This window comes from Pithys albifrons, chromosome 5 (genome assembly GCF_047495875.1).
Source record: "Pithys albifrons albifrons isolate INPA30051 chromosome 5, PitAlb_v1, whole genome shotgun sequence".
Taxonomy (NCBI): domain Eukaryota; kingdom Metazoa; phylum Chordata; class Aves; order Passeriformes; family Thamnophilidae; genus Pithys; species Pithys albifrons.
This window is the reverse complement of record NC_092462.1, coordinates 16,531,396-16,549,847: the sequence shown is the minus strand read 5'-3', so window position 1 is coordinate 16,549,847 and position 18,452 is coordinate 16,531,396. Positions and strand designations below refer to the sequence as shown.

Genomic DNA, 18,452 nt, shown 5'->3' with positions numbered 1-18,452 from the left:
GAGGTATTAGAAGGAAAGGGGATGAAAGAAAAGTTACAGCAGTATGTGTAGCTTCTTTAACTTTTTCAAAGGCTTCTCTCAACCATAAGTGTAATAATCATGTGGCTTTAAAGGCCTCTTGATGGAGATGACCACAAAATCCAAGATTACTGTTTCTTTTGGAATAAGGTCCAGGTCAAACTTCATCAGTAATTTTTCCTTTAAAATAAGACTGAATAAAAGCAACAAAGGCATTGCAAATTTTTTGATTTTGTTAAAACTGGAGATGAAGTTCAGTGCAATGGAAGGTTGCATAGCAGGTGAATGAGAGCTGCAAAAAAAAAAAGTCCATTTTATTGCATCCTCAAGCTTGACAAATAGCTTTGGAACAAAGACACTCTTGTATTTTATGTAGAGTGGGCATATTCTCAGGGAGAACAGCAGGGGCGTTGTGTATCTGGTTCCATGGATGGCCTGTGGCATACCTCCACTATTCCATTTGAGATTGCAACATTACAGCAGACTGGAATTATAGAAAACCATGGTGAAGGTGATGTTGAGAAATCACTGAGTTCTAGCTTTAGCACTGAATCAGATGGGAGAATTTGTTTTGAGATTGATTGTTGCTTTATGCCTTAAAAAAATGAAATTTCTTGCTCAGTAGGATTTTGTTTCAATATCCTTAGTTTAATTTAGCCATTGAGAAGACTGTGGCCTCTGTAGGGCAGACAGAGCTGAACGGGGTGTGTAGCAGCTCTTAAACCATCACAGTCTGCAACCCAGTGAATTAAGCCATCAGCAATTTTGGATGGCTTTAATATGCTGGATTGCAAACCATGGCAATTCAGGAGTTGCTGCATTCAGCCATCCCTGCAGCAGGCTCTGGGAGAAATGGCATAAACTGCTTGAGCAATCCCAGTTTAGTCCTGGACCTCACATGGATTGGAGTGTCACAAAGTGCTTCCATGGCAGGCAGAGTTAGTACTTCTGTAGTATGTCTGTCCTCACAGTACCATTTCAGAAGATTCATATAAACACCGTTGATGGTGAGCACAGAGTCAGAACTGTTTTCCTCCATCCTTCAAAAGCAGTGCTTAATTATTCTAAAGAATGTCTCATTTACCTACATCTATTTTTTTTTTTTAAACTAAATAGTGTCAGCAAACAAGGAATTGGAAATGCAGAGGGACCAGAATCTCAGTGTGGCATTTATTTTTTTTAAAATAATCTTTTTGTTTGTAAAAGTGCAAGACTGAATGTGAGCAACTCCTGACATACTTGCTCTCCAAACCTCAGTGCTACCCTTAAGAATATCAGTGAAAGAGGTACAGTCTAGTTTTCATCTCCTGGGCTACAAGTTTTATAAACTTTTGGGGGGGGAATTCAAGTGTGAAGTGAATCAAGATGTTTTGTACTAGAAAAGATGGACATTGAGTGCTTTAAAGGCCCAAAGTAGGAGTATAAGTGCTTAGCCAAAATTAATTTAGTTGGCTCATGGTGACTTTTGTAGCTGTCTTCATGTTGTAAACATTTGCTTCAGTTCCGGTGACCTTAAATTTAGACTACCCACTTCTGGCCTTGCCTGTCATAGAGTGCATGTCTACCAGTTAAGACTGGGACAGCTATTTGGCAAACAGGTGACTAGAATGACTTAAATTATTTGATGCAAATTTTATGCACTGTGTCAGGTCATTCCAGTGTTCAGCTGAGGCCTGATTCCAGTGTGGAATGCTTTTTATGGCATTGTTGTGTATCTTGGCCCAGCCAGTAAACCACATGGACAGGACACTGTAAAGAGCAAGCTGTAATCACGAATGTGGAGAGAAATACTGGTTTGGCTGTTGAGCTTGAGGAAGCAGCAACCCTTCTTTGGAAAAAGCAGCATTTGAAAAGCTGCTATTTTCCATTAGATATGTTACTACAAATACCCTAATTACACTCCAAAGCCTGTGGCACCTCTGCAGAAGCTTAGGCTCTTTGTTTCTTCTCCCTTCCCCCAATGCCCGTCTTGTAATGATGTCAAAAGCAGCCACCCTTACCCCTTCTGCACCAGTTCTTTTCAAGGGTATTCTCCTGACTCACATGATGGTTTGGGTTTTTGTAGAAAACTTAGTTTTTACTGTATCCTGAATGCTTTGTGTAAAACATGTGTATGGACATAATTTGAGGAAAAAAAATCCCCTTTGCTTCAGTTGAGTAACAAACTCATACATAGAGGTGTATATGTATTTGTGTATTGTTGCTGTAGGTGGAATCTTTCACCATATGAGCAAAAGCTTTTAATAGTAGTTTGCAGTAAAAAGATACCACCAAAAAACAGGGTAATATGTCGAGTTTCTTGAAAGAGATAATTTCACTCTGGTCTTTTGCCTAACAGTAGTGTATTTCTACAGTCTTGTTGAAGAAGACTAATTACAAAAGAAGTAACTTTTCAGGCTGTTCTCTTGTGGTATTCTGTAGGATCTGGAAGGGAGGAAACCTAGTGCAGAGTGAAATGAGGCTCCTTTACTTGGAGCCCCTCTACGCTGAAAGCAGAAGTACTTACTTCTTGTGCAAACATAACAATGTCCTTGAAACTGAGAGCAGATGTGATACGGTGTGTGAGAAAGAATATGATTACACAGACAAAAAGGGAATGAACATTTTTGTGTTTTTAATGATTATGTGGAAACTGCCTGTTTAATTTTTTGTTGATTTTTCCAATGTTGAGATTTTGGGGCTTTTTATTCAATAAAGTGAAACCTCAGTTGTGGCTTCTGCTACACATCTTGCAGCATCTTTATTGGCTCTCCTCCCCTCATCACTCAACAAAAGAAGTGTAGTAAACTGTAGATTTCTGAAGCTTACTCAGTCAAATATGCTTTGGTTATTGAGCTCAGTAACTTTACACATTAAAACTATCTGGTTTATTGCTTATGTCTCCTGTGCAGGTGTTTGCAAACTGTGGTGGAGATTGTGCCCTGCTGCCTGTAATGCCTCCTCAGGACACTGGTGACAATGGCTGGATGTTCTCTGGGCACATAATGTATCTATGCATTCTTCTTTGCTATGCATCATCCAATCTTCTCTTAGTATAATGTACAGTGTGGGAAGGACTTTCTGTGGTGATTATTCGCTTGTGATAGAGCTGTTAGTTAAATTAAAAAAAAAAAAAGACAACCGTGTGGGAAAGTTGGAACTAGAATTTTGTCTCACTGCAAATAAATGTGTTCAGACCTTCATGCATGTGTACATGTATGCAGGAATGATATACAGACCAAGATGAAAACCTTACTTTCAAAAAAGTAGGACTGTGAGCGGGAAACAGGCTAATGGAGGAGGGCAACTTAGAGCTCAGGGCCCAGCCACAGCCAATGTCTTCAATTTGTCTGTAGTTGGGTTCTTGAGTTCCAGGTCATACAGGACTGCAGTTGGCTCTGTGGTAAAACCTGTGGAATGTTCTGACCACTGGCAGGAAAGCTGCAGTGAGTTCCTCTGTGCTTTTTTGGCCAGTGAAATTGATGCATTGAAGGATATGGTTTGCTTTTCAAAGATACGTATTTTGGCAAGATAGAATGCCACTATAACCTGATGAAAGGCAAAGAGAATTGGGATTGTGCAGCCTGGAGAAGAGAAGGGTTTGAGGAGACGTAATTTCGGCTTTCCAGCACCTGAAGAGTGCGTACAAGAAAAATAGAGAAAGACTTTTTACGATAGCATGTAGTGACAGGACAAGAGGGAATGACTTGAAACTGAGAGAGTAGATTTAGATTAGGTATTAGGAAGAAATTCTTTACTGTGAGAGTGGTGAGGCACTGGCATGGGTTGCCCAGAAGACTTGTGGCTGCTGCATCCCTGGAAGTGTTCAAGGCCAGGCTGGATAGGGCTCTGAGCAACCTGGTCTAGAGAAAAGTGTCCCTGCCTGTGGCAGAGACATTGGAACTAGGTAATCCCTTCCAACCCAAACCATCACATAATTCTATGATAATATTTCTGACTAGCTCTTATTCCAGCCTAAATCTCATGGAAGTCTAATCTCATGGAAGTGTAGTAGTCCACTGTACTTAGCTGATTAAGGTCAAAAGGGAGGAGGCATCCTATAGTTTGATGTATGCAGAAGAAATGTCCTGTGCTTAACTTTTCAACTTGAGGACATCAAAAGTCATTACCAGGTCTACTTGCTTCTATGAGCTCCAAATTCAATAATTCCTCTGTGCAGTGAGAATTTTTAGAAGTGAGATTTGGGGCTTTCTAGTAATGAGCACAACATACTGTTAATGGGGAAATCTCTAACAGGTCCTTGAACTTCTAAGGGACTCCAAGAGTTTCACTGCTTGTTAATGCCAGTAATAGCTGTGTTCAATGGCTGTGAAGGAGATGTGTTGTGATTTATTATTTTTTAATTATCCCTCTCTCAAGCATGAAACTTAATTGAATTTTAAGGATTTGGACCGTGGTTTAGGGTGATGGGCATTTATGCCTTTGTAGAGCAGCTAATGTGAACAAAAGAGCAGATCTACACTGCTTCTTTCTGTGCTGCCCATCTCCCTGATGCTGCAGATGCCAGAGCTGCTGCTGGTGAGTGCTACAGAAGGCTATTCAGCTTCCCTTTGCAGTCTGCTCTATACACTGATTCTCCAGGAGATACCGTGGCTGTGGCTGCAGATTAGATTTTTCTCTCCCTCCCCCTGCGAGACCTCTGTGGGCTTTGACGTCATGTGTGCTCCTTTCAGTTGCCATAGCAGCCCCATTCCCCAAGCTCTGCCTGTCTCCTCTGGTAGGTTCCACAATGGTACAGCCAGCATCACGCTGCACAATGGTTTCCAGGCAGTGAAAGAGCGTGATTCAGCAAGCCACTCTTCCCCCCCCTCCCCTTTTATTTCATTATTATCAGACATTTTGTCTCCCCTTTTTTCTGTTCTGTTCTACTCCATCCCTCAGGCTTTTATTCAGTTCTTTAAAGGAAATCGGTGATTTACCTTGAAACCAGCTGCCCATCTTTTATTATTATTTTTTTCTATTGTTATAAATAGCCCATTTTTTCCCTCGGCACTGTTTGGAATGTGATTTAAAAGTACCACCTAAAGTCGCAGTTTGGGGAAAAGGTTTCTGGACGAGGAGAATAGCTCGCAAGCAAGGAATGGTAGGTGTTGATGCTAATCCTCTTTGACTAACTGCTTTCGCAGGGTGGGGTGATGAATATTGATTGCTGTTTAAAAACAAACCCGAAAAACAAAATGGGAGAGTGAGAGAGAGAAGACAGGTTAATGAAGTAAATTGCTAACCGAAGCAAGAAGGCTGCACCTGTCCATTTTGTGGCCAGAGAACCATCATTTTCCTGTGTTCGGGTGTGTATGAGCTTTAATGTTGGGGCGCTGTAGGTGACCGGCGGCCGTGAGAGCAGAGCAGGGGCACAGCATGGATGGGATGCGATAGCACTTTACCAGCTGGCTCATGTAAACAGCAGCCCTTTACTCAGCCCCATCACCTTTAACGCTGCTTGGGGGGCTCTGGGGGGAAGGAGGTGTCTTGGCTCGCAATTCAGTAGAAATTAGTATATTATGTGGGTTATACGGTTGATGCAGAGCCATATAAAATTTGAATGTGTAAAAATAAAAAGGAAGACAGGATAAGCAACTGGAAGATTCAGAGGACAGAAGTCTTGGCCTTTTGCAGAGTGTTTGAATACAACAGAAAAAAAAAAGTGCGTGTGGGGAGAAGTGTTTGACAAACCTTGTCCGATGTGGGGGTGGGGGTGGTTTTTGAGAAAGTGGCCTTTAATCATCACTCTTCTCCATTACTTGGGTGCAAGTGAAGAAGTCGGCCCATTGGGTTTTACAGAACCAACACAGCTTTCAGGAGAAGCGTTTACAGGCCAGTTATTTTGCAAAAGAGAATTAACCATCTGTAGGTACTGCAGTGAAATCAATGTTGCTTTGCAGGGAAATCCTCTGACAGCAAAGCTACTGCTACAGGAAGAAATGTTGGGGGGGGCTGGTTTGCAGCAGAGGGACAGTATTAAAAATAATACAAATTTGACTTGGCTAATGAAGTGTTACAGCATTGTTTAACAAGCAGGCAGTGGTTCCAGAGAACTGTGATGGGCATGTTTCACACCATTTGTGTCCCGAGTGATTTTAAGCTTGTTTACATGGGTTCATTTTGCTGCATAGCTTCATGATATCCTCAGTGCAACCTTCTCCTCCTCTGATATGTTCAGAGTTCTGCCAGAGACCTTTTAGAGACAAACCAATGCTATAAAAATACAAATTTTTTGAAGAAAATGATGGCACAGAGTAGACATTTATTACCATGAAAATACAAATGAGTATAATGTAAATAAGCAGAGCAATCTGAAATCAGCTTGCTGGAGGACACAGAGCTTGTCCTGCAAGCTCAGCTTCAGAAAAAGAGAACAGGATGGTGTAGGTACTGCACAGGGCTATTTGTCTTTGCCCAGGTATAACCTGCCTTTGGTCTCCGTGCCTTGGGCAAAGTGGAGTGCACCAAACCTCTTATGCTTTAACCCTCTTTCAGAACACTGCTGTGTAGTCACTGGTCAGGAACACTGTCAGGTAATGTTTTCTTCTGTGCTCCTGCTGTGTCTTCTCTTCCTGCTAGGAAAGGTGGCATAGAAATACCTTTTCAGTTGGCTCAGCTATTGACTTTGTCTTACAAGGATGCAGATGTGAATGACAAAGGTGATTTGACCTCAACCATTAATCAATCTTCTTTTTCTCTGACTCAGTAAACTGCATTCTTGTGCATTGCTCTCTCCTGCTGCTTCAGAGTACGAATAATTTGTCAGGGTCCTGTTGTAATTATGGTTTTGTTGAGGAGCATTAGGATTATGCTAAATAGGATAAGGGCAGGAATCACTTACCATGAGAAATAAGTTACCTTCAGCTGCCTGTCTGCCTGCTTGGAAAACATCCTTCTCATTGTCAGAAAGCCCCGTCCATGCACACATACATTTCTATAAGCAGACATTGGGGATGAGTGTTTTCTTGTAGTTTTCAGGTTGTTTTTTTCCCCCCACAATCTGTGGTTGGCATGTTTGCAGCCTTTTTTTTGAGATTTAACAGTGCTGGATCAAGCAGTGTTACAGTACCAGATCTGGCTTGGGAAAGCAAAGAGAGTTTCAAAATTTCACTGCCATGGTATTGGATAATGTCATGAAGTTCACTTGTAGTTTGCAGTCCATTGCAAAACTCATTCAATTCAAGTAAGAGCTAAAGGAGGACCAAAAGAGGATGGTTTATCCTTGCTTTTGCAGAGGACATCATAGTTTTGTTAAGACTTGGAAGACAGAAATGCTGCATGTAGGGGAAGGTCTCCAGCTTTAAAATTGGTAACCTCTTAAACTGTTGGTCAATAGAAACTAACCAGTTCTTTGGACAGTAGCAAATTAGAGAAAATATCACCAGCTTATTGATAAATTTTCAAATCAAAATCAAATGTTTCTTGGTTTGGTTTTATGGCAAGCATTCTACAACTATAGCCCCTCCCTTTCCTTGGTTACATTTTGAGCCTATAATAGCACTACTAGAAATGTCCTGAAAGCCTAGTGATTGCAGTATTAGCACAGTTGCTGTTCTGTTATGTCATCAAGTGTAAAGGAGAGACTTTACTGGACCATAATATTGAATAGAAATAAAACCTGGTTTTCAGTGCTCATATTCTGCTGCCTTTTTCTATGAGTCTTGCACACTTGCTTTGAAGGCTTCTTGCAAGAAAAATAAACCCTCATGATAGGGCCCTAGTTAAAATGAAAAAACGCTGCACTTACTGTGATTTTCTTTTTTTTTTCCCTTCTGGCAGCACCATCTGTGAAGGCAGATATAAAAATATTCTGTCACAGAAACTAAATCTTTTGTACTCGATTAACCGCCTGAAATTGAAACTGAACTGAAAGTAACATACAGTTTAATTAGTGTGAAATATCAGGTGTTCAGGCTGTGTTACCTTTCAGTTATTGTGTGATATATTAAAGTAGAGATCAAAAGCAGTAGGGGATGAGACAGAATTTCACAGTCCCCTGTCCACTACTTGCAAAAGTTAAACAGCTGTACTTGAGTTTGCTATACTGTGCTTTAGCCTGATCGCTGTAGCTTTGTTAGCAAGTTTTAAAATCAGTCTTGGCAAGCTGTTAAAAGAGAAGGACAGGAAATTCAAGTCCCAAAACTTTCTAGTCTTATTTGTTTGTTTCATAGCAAGATTTTTGATAAAGAATTTGGTGTATGAACTCAGTAGTGGCGGTGGTGTGGTCTTCTCAGCTTCATGTCCACAAAAGGGATGTGAAGTTGTGAAAAAAGGTGGAGCTTCAGAAAAGCCTTCCAGTCAAGTCAGTAGCTGCTTCACCACAATCGTACACTAAGAGGTCCATAACCCAGGAAATTAGGAACTGTAGTTTGATGTGGGACTTCAGGGAGCGTGAGTTCCCTAAACCCAGTCCAGTGAAGTATAGTGGGCCTCTCTTGTGAAGGAGTTGTTTTCTCCTGAGGCTTTTTAATTTGCTATTCTTATTACAAAGTTTTAATTCTCTTCTGAGATATTTGAAAACACATTGTGATACAGGGGAAAGAAAATGTTGCCCAAATCTTCCACTTATTAGCAATCTCTTATTTTTTTCAGTGCTGAGACACCAGAGCAGTGTGTGTTTCATTGTTCCTTCTCTTATTGACTGTCTTAATACCACAGCATTTGCTTTTTGCCACGTTTCTTGAGGTTGTCTCTAAGTTTCTTAACTGAATGCACTTTGTCAGTTGAACCTCTTTTGTTACATTTTGTTAAGAGGATGCTAATTTGGTAAACAACAGTAATTCACAGGCCTTTTCTTATGCCTATATCTATCCATATAACACAGTTTTTAAACACAGTTAATACTGTCAGAAACCAAATTTAATTTCCATTCCCAGATATTGGTGAAAGATGACTGTGTGTGTATCTTAATTTGTTATAGGTAAAGTTTCTGCGATTTCTTATTTGAATTTCTGACCTGAGAAAGTATAGAAGCAAAAATAATTATTTTAGAACAGTTTTATGACTTTTTTTTAGTGCCATCTGTTGCAATTTGAACAATCTTGAACATGTGTCCTTGAGCACTAGGACCTGGATTTTTTTTTAAACCTATTTTTGCTAGTGGGGGGATAATCATGATGCACCTTCCCCATTTAAACAGCACTTTAGCACTTCGTTCTGCATTTTTTTCTCTCTTTTGCCTTTCTTCTTTGCATGGAAGAAAGGAAATTTATGGTACAGATACTGCCTGAACTGGATGCATTATGGTATAATCAGAGGAAAATCATAAGTCTTTGTTATATGATATGCAGATACTGATGTTCTGGGTTAGTTTAGTTTTAGTTGGCTGAAATTTTCTGTTTCTATCAGACTTGAAAAATAAACCCCAAATATTTCTTTCTCTCTCTCTCTCTTTTGTTGTTGTTGTTGTTGTTGTTGTTGTGCTTAGGGCTAGTATTAGAAACCTGTACTAACAGCAGGCCAAACCCAAACATCAGCTATGGCAACCCATGTGTGAAGTTGATGCCTTTGATCTATTTCCTATAGATGAGACATAGCACATGCTGTGGTGAGTCAAAAATGTATTATTTTATTAAATCATATTCCTTGGCAAAAAAAACCCCAAACCCAAACCAAAACAACAACAACCAAATGCCAAAAATGCTTAATGCTGAAGTGCATGGTGATATTTTTTCCATTTTTTTTTGGTGGGGGGTGAGGGAACATTCATGTTACAACTTCCAGTACTTTTTTAGTACACATTGGCATAATACTGTCATCTTATAGTGCGTTTTTCAAGTGTATAATTTTTGCATTGTGCAATTATCAGATGGAGCACATCAGGAATGTGCTCTCAGTGAAAGTATTAATATAGCAAAATAATTCTAAAAAGATCCTACATATGCACTGTTATGAGCAATGTTTTTAAAATAGTAAAATCTGGTTTACTACTGTAAAAATCCACTATTTTTTACTCTGATTTTTCTAACTAATGTTTTGCATCTCTTTGATTTGGTGTAAGGGAAAGGTTGTTTTGTTTCTCTTTGAGATGACCAAAGAAGATTGTGATGAATCCTCATAGAATTTTTGGACAAATATCTGTTTATCCTTGGACAGGAAAATAAATTGTGAAAATTGTGATGAAAAGCAAATGTTCTTCTAAAAATACTCTGTGGTTTTAATTATCTTTGGCCTGAAAATAATTTCAATGCTTATTCCTACATAATGCGTAATTTTGATTATGATAATTTCTTTTGGTATACCTTTGGGAAATGAGGTATTGCTTTTAGATTTCTCTTATAAACTCAATAGAATTATTATGAAGTCTAGTTATTCTTTTCACCCCTAATACTATCTACTTATGTGTCAGATGCAGTCACCATAACCTGAAAGTCAATGGCTTTTAAAAGAAATCAGAGATTCAGGCTGGTCTGTAGACTTCCAGCAGGTCTTGTGTGATTTGGTCTTTAGCAGTGGCCAGTGTCAAATCTTACTTCTGGTGCTCCTACACCAATAAGATGTAGATGGGAGTCACTGAAATGTTTTAACCGCTCTGTAGGGAAATACAACTCTTGTAGATGAGGCAGAGATGGAAACACAGAGTACATACTGGTGGACAGCAGTGGCATGAGGCTAATGGAACGGTGATAAAAGGAGTGCTCTAGTGGTGTGTGATTTTCATCCTTGGGAAATCTGCTGGAAAGAATTGAACAGGTGTCAGTTAAATCTATTTGACTCCAGTTTGAAGGGAGGTGAGTAGCAAAAAGCAGTGCCTGCTAGTTCACTGAGAGGATGTGTGTTCTGTTGGAATCTAAAGGGTTTCCCAAGGGGAGAAGCCATACACTGGACATGTGTGGCATGAGGAGTCCCATTCTGGGTGCTCACATCGTTTACTTCTTGACATCCATTGGAAGCAAAATATTTATGTAGAACTTATCCTCTCTATATTACTACTATGATATTTTTAACTTCTTATGGCTTTTAAGGCCTATTGTCCTAAGGTAGTCCTTGCTAGAAAGACATCCTTCATCTTGCTTTAATGTGTTGACTTCAGAAACTGTGACAGTGAACCTTTTGTATATGAATGGATCTAGGTGACTTTTGAATTCATGGTGAAGAGTAAAACCATAAGAATTTTTTTAATTAATATTATTTTAATTTCTGTGTTTAGGAGCATACAGATAACCTGCTAGCTGTAGATGATGAAAGTTTGCAACAGCAAAGTTTATAAGATTTATGATAGTTGATAGAGTTGTGCAAATAAAGGATTTTGTTAACATGTCCATATTGAACAATGGATAACCAGAGGTTGCATGAAATATTTATATTGTGTACATGTTAATACAATTATCTGATAGCCATGGCAGTCCAGTTCCTCACACCATTAACATTATTAAAAATGCTATCTATATATGTTGAAAAATTGGTTTTAAGAAGCTGAGTGATGATTATCTCCACTCTTGGAAATTTTACATTTTAATAGTATATGTAGTGCTGATTTTTGGAATACGGTGATACTGCTGTCTATCAATAGTGTGACTTCATCATTTGTCCGTCAGGTCTTTATCTTAATGTTGCAGCTACTGCTATTGTTGTGTGGTATTTCAGACATGCACCAAGAGCCCTGTTCAGTGGACTTTGAGTTCAGAGCACATCTAAGTCACCTCCTCCAGTTTTGTTCTTCCCACTTTATAGACTTAAGGATGGCTAATCAGTACAAATAGCAAGTTTTCAGAAACGCTATTTGAAATGAGTCTAAAAGCCCTCAGGTATGTCGTAGGGGGAGGAGTTGCTTGAGATGTTTTACTCCCAGCTGATATAATACAATTAGGCAAAAAGAGTTCAACATGTTTAACAGAAATTAAGGACTTTAAGGTCTTGTTCTGAGGCTGCGGCTCCACAGAATGTATCTGTAAGTGACTTCAGGCATGTCATACAATCCTCTAGCATGTATTTAAAGCTTGGTATATGTAGGAATTAGGGATGCAGTCCTGTAAATATATGTGAAGCAAATGCAGTTTGGAATTTGGGGCCTTGATGTGCAAAGGCTTATGCTTTCTGTGTGAGTTAATATCGGTCATTAAGGCAGATGCTTTGAGCATATAATTGTATTTTGAATTCAGCCATTTCTGTTGATGAGAAAGCAATCTTTGTAGCTGTAGAACTTGTATGTGAAATCAGAAACCACACCTAGAATTTATATAACAATTGAAGTTAAATTAACTGCCAACAAACTTGTAAAAATGGTCATGAAAATTCGCATTTGGAGAACAAAAGTCCTTATCAATATTCATCATAGAAAAGAACAGCTAAGGAAAAAACCTGGGATATTTTGTTTAACATAAAAATAAGGTTAATGCTATGGGCAATGGGAGTTTTGTAAAGCTGAGTTAGTAATTTTGGTAGAAATCATTCGAGAGAAAGGCTTTGATGTATCTAGTCAGAGAAGCAAAGTATCTGGGAAAAAGGAATTTTGGGTTTTTTTTAAAGTACTTGAAGGAATATTTGAGGATCTTTCTTTTTTTGTAGAGTCTTGGCTTAGTATCTTGTTACTATAGTTGTGAGTTTTCTTGAAATATGTGTCGGTTTCTTGTGTTTGTCACTGGGTAAGTGCTAAAGTGCACAAAGAAAAATTCTGAACTCCATCTAGCCAAGTAATTTTAAAATACAAAAGAGCTCCAGTGAGATTAGCACAGTTACACCTGTAATTGCACTTGTCTCAGACTTCTATCAAAGGAGCTCAGAGGCAATTTTCTCTGAAAAACCTGTTCTGCTCCTCTGCCTAATAGACAAACCCTATTTATATTAAATTTGTTGCATGTTATAAATGTAAAAACTTATTATCTGTTACTGATGATGATAGTGATGATGATGTAATGTCGAACATATTTCCACTTTGAGAACTGTTGCCTTAGCATATTTCCAAAAGCTATTTATCATGGGATCAGCTACATACAAACAAAGGTTTTCCAGAAATGACCTCTAATAGTCAACACTTCAACTATTCACCTTCTCTATTTTTTAAGGAGGCTGGATTTTTTCCAGAAAGTGCTGAGATCTTCACTTTGAATTACAGATTTTGCAGTGGAACTACTTGATCACCTTTTATTTTAATAAATGTAACTGGAAATGGCCATAATGGGAATTTTACTGCCTTTGCATTTTTTGTTGTTGGTTTTCTTTTTTCCTTTATTTGGATTTTTTTTGTCTCCTAGGGATATTGCTTTGCAGAATGTTTTCACTCTCTTTTAAATTCAGGTAACATTATGGAGGTTTATGCTATTAGTTCTTATTCTGATTCATATCCCTTCTCCCTCCATCCTTAGTTTGTCTTTACTGATTCCCACTGCCCCTAAGATTAGTATTTTAATTAAAATATATTGAAATGTAGCATTTTCAGCTCTTGCAGTATTTGGGTTTTTTTAATGCCTTAGGCCTAAGTGCCATAGACATATGGGAAACTATGAACTGTCTTTTAATAAAATATGGGCTTTTTGTTCATATTCCAAGAAAAAATGAAGCTTGAGAGGCTTCAAAAAGGCACTACTTTTCCACTAAGATTATGCCCTAGCAATGTGTTGGAATATTAGGATCATATGACATGGTTCTTAGATGTTTGGGACTGATAGTCTTAGAAAAAAAATCAGTTGGAAAGTGAAGATTTACTATGTTTCTGAATGCTTTTAAAGACACAGACATAACCTTGTGCTGTACCTGTGTCTGTGTTCCTCCAGAAGTATGAACTGGCCTTGGAAAAGTCAAGCTTTTTGCACATTTAGAAAGTGAAAATGAAATTAATATAAAATATTCAAGTGCAGATGTCTATCTTTGGGGAATCTCCAGTTGTTTAGTTTTACTTTGAAATACTGAGAGATGATATGTTTTTATTCCACCATATGGCAGCCTGTGCTTATGGAAAAGGAATGAACTTGTGTTCATTGAAAATGAATGAACTTAATTTACAAGCTTAATGCTTCCTTGTGTCAGGTGTGACCTGTGAACATATCAAATGAAATACTTGTGTCTTCTGTATTTTTTGAGTTGCTGATGGAAAAAATAGCTCTGTACCACCTGCTAGGCTAGCCCAGTGTTTGGCAGGCTCCCCTTCCAATCTTATGGAAATTATCCAGGACTATTGCTGTAGAATAAGGGAGCAGAATGTCAGACAAATATCTTCTGAACCTTTGAGCAGTTTTTCAGTGTGATTCTTATGGGTTGTATTAAAATAATTTGAATAGCCTGCAGAAGAATAAATGGAAATGCCAAATCAATAACAAAAGGCACAGAGAATGGTGCCAGCAGAAAGGTGGAGGAGAGACCAAGACAGCACTAAATTCAACTGCATTAATGGGTATGGCATATGAGCCCATATTATATAAAGTGGTGGGAAGTATTTTGTTACCATAGGGTGAAAGATTTTGCCTGCTTCCTCTTCTGGACTTGTTAGCATGATATGCCTCTGTGCCTATTTCTTTGTGTACTGTTCTTATCCAAACCAAAGTCTCTTTCCTTCTTGCAATCTGTCAACAGGAGCAGAAGTCTGAATATTGTGTCATCTTTTCCTCTGTTATTGTGTGTATTGGAAAGAACAGGGAGCATTGACTGCAAGTGAAGAGCATGGGCTCTTCTAGAGAGAAGCATCCACGGTACTGGCAGCATCAGCTACCCCAGTCAAGCTCCCTGCACTAGGTTGTTGATCCAGCTTGTTCGAACAGCCTGATAACTGCTGTACAGACATTAGGGTAGCTACAAGCTCTTGGGGCAGTCATAGCCCAACTATAAAAAACGGGTAAAACAGGTAAAACACATGTGCAGAGTTATCAATGCAATGCAGCCAGTATGATGGCAATGTCATTTTCCTTCTCTCTATGGGATGGAGTGTGGCAGACAAGGGAAAGGACAAAGGTAAATATGCATGATGGAGGGCTGTCCAGAAGAGTGATATTATCCAGAGGTAATTTAAACTCATTGTGCATCCACAGCCTTATCTGCAGCACCTAAGTGTGCTTGCTGTGTTGGATGCAGGCTGTTTGCAGTGGCAGGTTGGCAAGAAGAGAGGGAACACTGCAGGCATGGTGCAGTACTTGTGCATTCTTAATATGCTCAAATTCCTGGCAAGATTAATAGCAGCAGTTCACCTGTGATGAGTTTGAGATGTAATTATTCAATAGGCATTCTTGAACTGTTGGTTGTTGAATAACTCTGGCTTGGTTTTAGAAAGATCAAAGTTGTTCAGGCTTACAGTTTTTAATTACTTTAAAGAACAGCACAAATATAAGAGCAGACAGTAATGTCACATGAAAATATGTCTAGCAAAGGCTTCTGTCCTCAGTGGCCATTAGCTAAATATTTGGAGAAGAAAAGGGAGAACAAGCTAAGCAGTCATTAATGTTTCTCTTGCTATATGCTTCTGTTTTCTGGAACCATGACTTTTTTAGGACAGAAATTGTTTCTTAGTGTTAAAAATTCTGTTTCCTAATTCAGCATTTTCTAGCCAGTATGTGTTTTATGAGCTCTTTTCTAGGTGTTCAATATGAACATGAAGTTCTGGCTGCATTAAAAATGCCGAGTTTGTGTTTTTAAAATGATGTTGGGTGTAGATTTAGTCCTTTTCTGGCAAACCCCCACATTTCTTCTTGTGTGAACCCTCTGTAAACTTTGAAAGTACTGTGAAGGTATAACAGCATCCTGAGGAAAAGTTCTGATGCCTAGGAGATACGAAGTCATTGCTATAGGTATGCATCAGGCTCAGGACTAATCTATGTGTTAGAATGCTTACTATTGCAAGCTAGTCTATGTAGACCAATGCAGCATGTAGAATCATAGAATGGCTTGGGATGAAGGGACCTTTGAACATCATCTAATCCAACCCCCTGCCACAGGCAGGGCCTTATTTCACTAGTGATATGGAGACTTTCTGATATGCTTCCTTCCTGCCTTTGTTTAAAAATATAACTCCAGTTAGGAATCCAGTTATTAGGGTTACTTTCCTTGGAGCAGGACGTAGGGTGCACTGAGTAGCTGCCAGTGTTATCTGTTCTGACCTGTCACCACTGCATGAAAGGAGAGAAGAATGGGAGGATTTTCTTGATTTATAAGCTGTTAGGAATGAAATACAGCACTCAAGAGAAAGCAGCGTGGAATTCATTACCCATGGGCTGGGCGTGATGGTTTTTCTTGGTTGCACATCAGAACCAGGTGACAAAATAACCCAAAATGTGTCCAAGTTTCCTGTCCCTGTGTTCTCAAAGCAGTTTTTTGTTTTGAACCTGAGTGGTTACTGTTGTTCATAGGTTTTCACCATTTAACCCGACTACTTCATGCCTAGTCCAAGTACTGTATGTGTAATTTACCACCAAAAATTCAGAGATGGTATTTAAAAATTGGCTTCTATTCTTACATAGCAACATAAAGAGCAAGTAAAAGAGAAAATTACATTTTAATACTGTTTTTCTTGAAACAAAAAATCCTCTCTGAGCTGTTCCTGAAAATGATCTTGCATGGCTTAATTGTGAATCATAATGCTACTTAAATGACTGCATTAATTTTATGTTAGATTTCAGTCATCAGCATGTAGATAGATGTTTTTGTGGCATTATGAGTGCTCAATTTGCTGTTGTATTCAAAATGAATTTTTTTTATCTGTCAAGCTCTGTGAAAAGACTCTGGTGGACGTCTTCCATGTCAGAACAATGTCAAAAAATACAAACAGCAGTATTTACTATAAACCCTTTCATAAAAACAGTGTTTTGAAGGTGGTAAATACTCCTCGACCTAACAAAACTGTAGTGCAATTCTCTGCCTTTGAGAATTTGAAAAAAAAAAAAAAAAGACAAAATATCTGCTTGATTTGGGCTTTTTTAGATAGCTGTGGCAATTGTTAGTTCAGGTTACATGATTGGCCATCAGCTTAAAGTGTAGCATAACACACATGTGGAGCAATATTGTCAAAACCGTGTGTTCAAAAGCCTTGAGTGAAATCTTCAGACTCAAAAGCTGTTTTATTTTCATTTTGTGAGCTTGTAGGTCTGAATGTTTTCTCTGAAAATCAAGAGTACATAATTAAATTAAGTCAGGAAACAACCAAGCTAAAAAGAAAATTACAGCAAAGGTTTTGGTGTTAGCAGTGGTGGGATAAATTTTACAGCAAGTTTTATTAGCAATACTGTTTTACATGGATCAACTGCCCAACATCCTTACCAGGTAGAATCTGACCTGGGAAATACTACTTACTTTTTTGGAAAAGTAATTGTCAAGATGTCCCCCCAAAAGCCTATAGAATGTTAAAATTATGGAATGAAATATAGCTCTTTAAGCATAAATGGCAGAGTCAACAAAGCAGTACTGTTTATCTAGAGCAGCAAGAAATGGAGTGGGTGGTGAAACAGCTTTATGATGCATTTTATTGTATCTTGAAGGTGGACTCTTGGAAGAAGAATTTGCTCACATTTAGATACACTTGGCCCTGGATCTTTTTCCACCTGATAATTAATAGACTTGGCTAGCTGGCTCAAGTGTTTGTTCCTCTGAATGGTCTGGGCACCAGATAGTCCATACCAGTTAACCAGTGAAGCAGAACTTGGTGGGGTCATGAAAACAATACGGACAAAGACAATCTAGGTGCGCTTCTATTTTTAGAATTCCGAGGACATCAGAATTATCCCAGCTCTCATTAGTTCTTTGTTCTTTTTGTCAATGAATGAAAGAAAAATTAGAACCTGGCTCCAGTTTTTTATGGTATCAGGAATATATGCTTTTTGACACCAGATTCTGGTGTTGATGATGACATAAAACCGCACATTCCTCTCTTTGTCTTTCTTAAATACCTTTTGCAGTCATGGGGAACAGCTCCTGTGTAACTAATACTGCTATCAGAGCTCGTATGCTGCAGTTTTTTTGTGGGGCCTGAGCTAGTACGCAGGACCAGACACTCTTTGTCATGGCTCCAAAATTTCAGTAACTGGAGAAAACTACTAAGAGAACTATAATGAAGTTAGACTTTAGTGGCTTTGAAAATTATAGCTGGGTCATCATATCCAATATTTCAGAGTAAATACATTATCAAGTGCGTTTGAGTTCCTAATCCTTCCACAAGTACTACTGCGTCTTTTTCACCCACTGAAAGATTACTTTTGCACTGAGGATGAATTTTTACACAACTGGTAAGAGATCAGAATAGATCAAATTAGGCTTTGAGCTGGTTCAAGCTAGAATTGCTTGAGTGTTTTCAAAGAAGCAAGATTGAAATGTGGCAGGAGAAAACATGATGCATTGGTGCAAGTTGATGCTTCTGTAACCAAGAGGGTGAAGGCAATATGGGCATTTTTAAAACCACAAAAAATTGTGCCTAAAATATTATGCATAAAACTACTTCCTAGAGACCTTAGAGCACATGAACAGTAGTCCATCATACATTGCAATGACTGTTGTTGCTATTTGAATATAAAAGAGTGAACAATATTTAATATATCCTA

General features: G+C 38.6%; 1 protein-coding gene across 7 annotated transcripts in view; it reads left to right on the top strand.

Moving 5' to 3' along the window:
* The first annotated feature begins 4,744 nt into the window (after positions 1-4,744).
* Positions 4,745-18,452, top strand: part of MAPK10 (mitogen-activated protein kinase 10) — a 158,225-nt gene continuing 144,517 nt past the window's right edge. For 4 of the 7 annotated variants that reach the window (XM_071555758.1, XM_071555761.1, XM_071555754.1 and 1 more), the window contains exons 1-2: positions 4,745-5,101; positions 9,428-9,547. The gene's annotated coding sequence lies outside the window, so the exon portion shown is untranslated. Of the gene's footprint in view, positions 5,102-5,216; positions 5,307-9,427; positions 9,548-18,452 lie in introns of those variants that run through there. The other 3 variants (XM_071555759.1, XM_071555755.1, XM_071555757.1) reach the window with 2 other exon arrangements.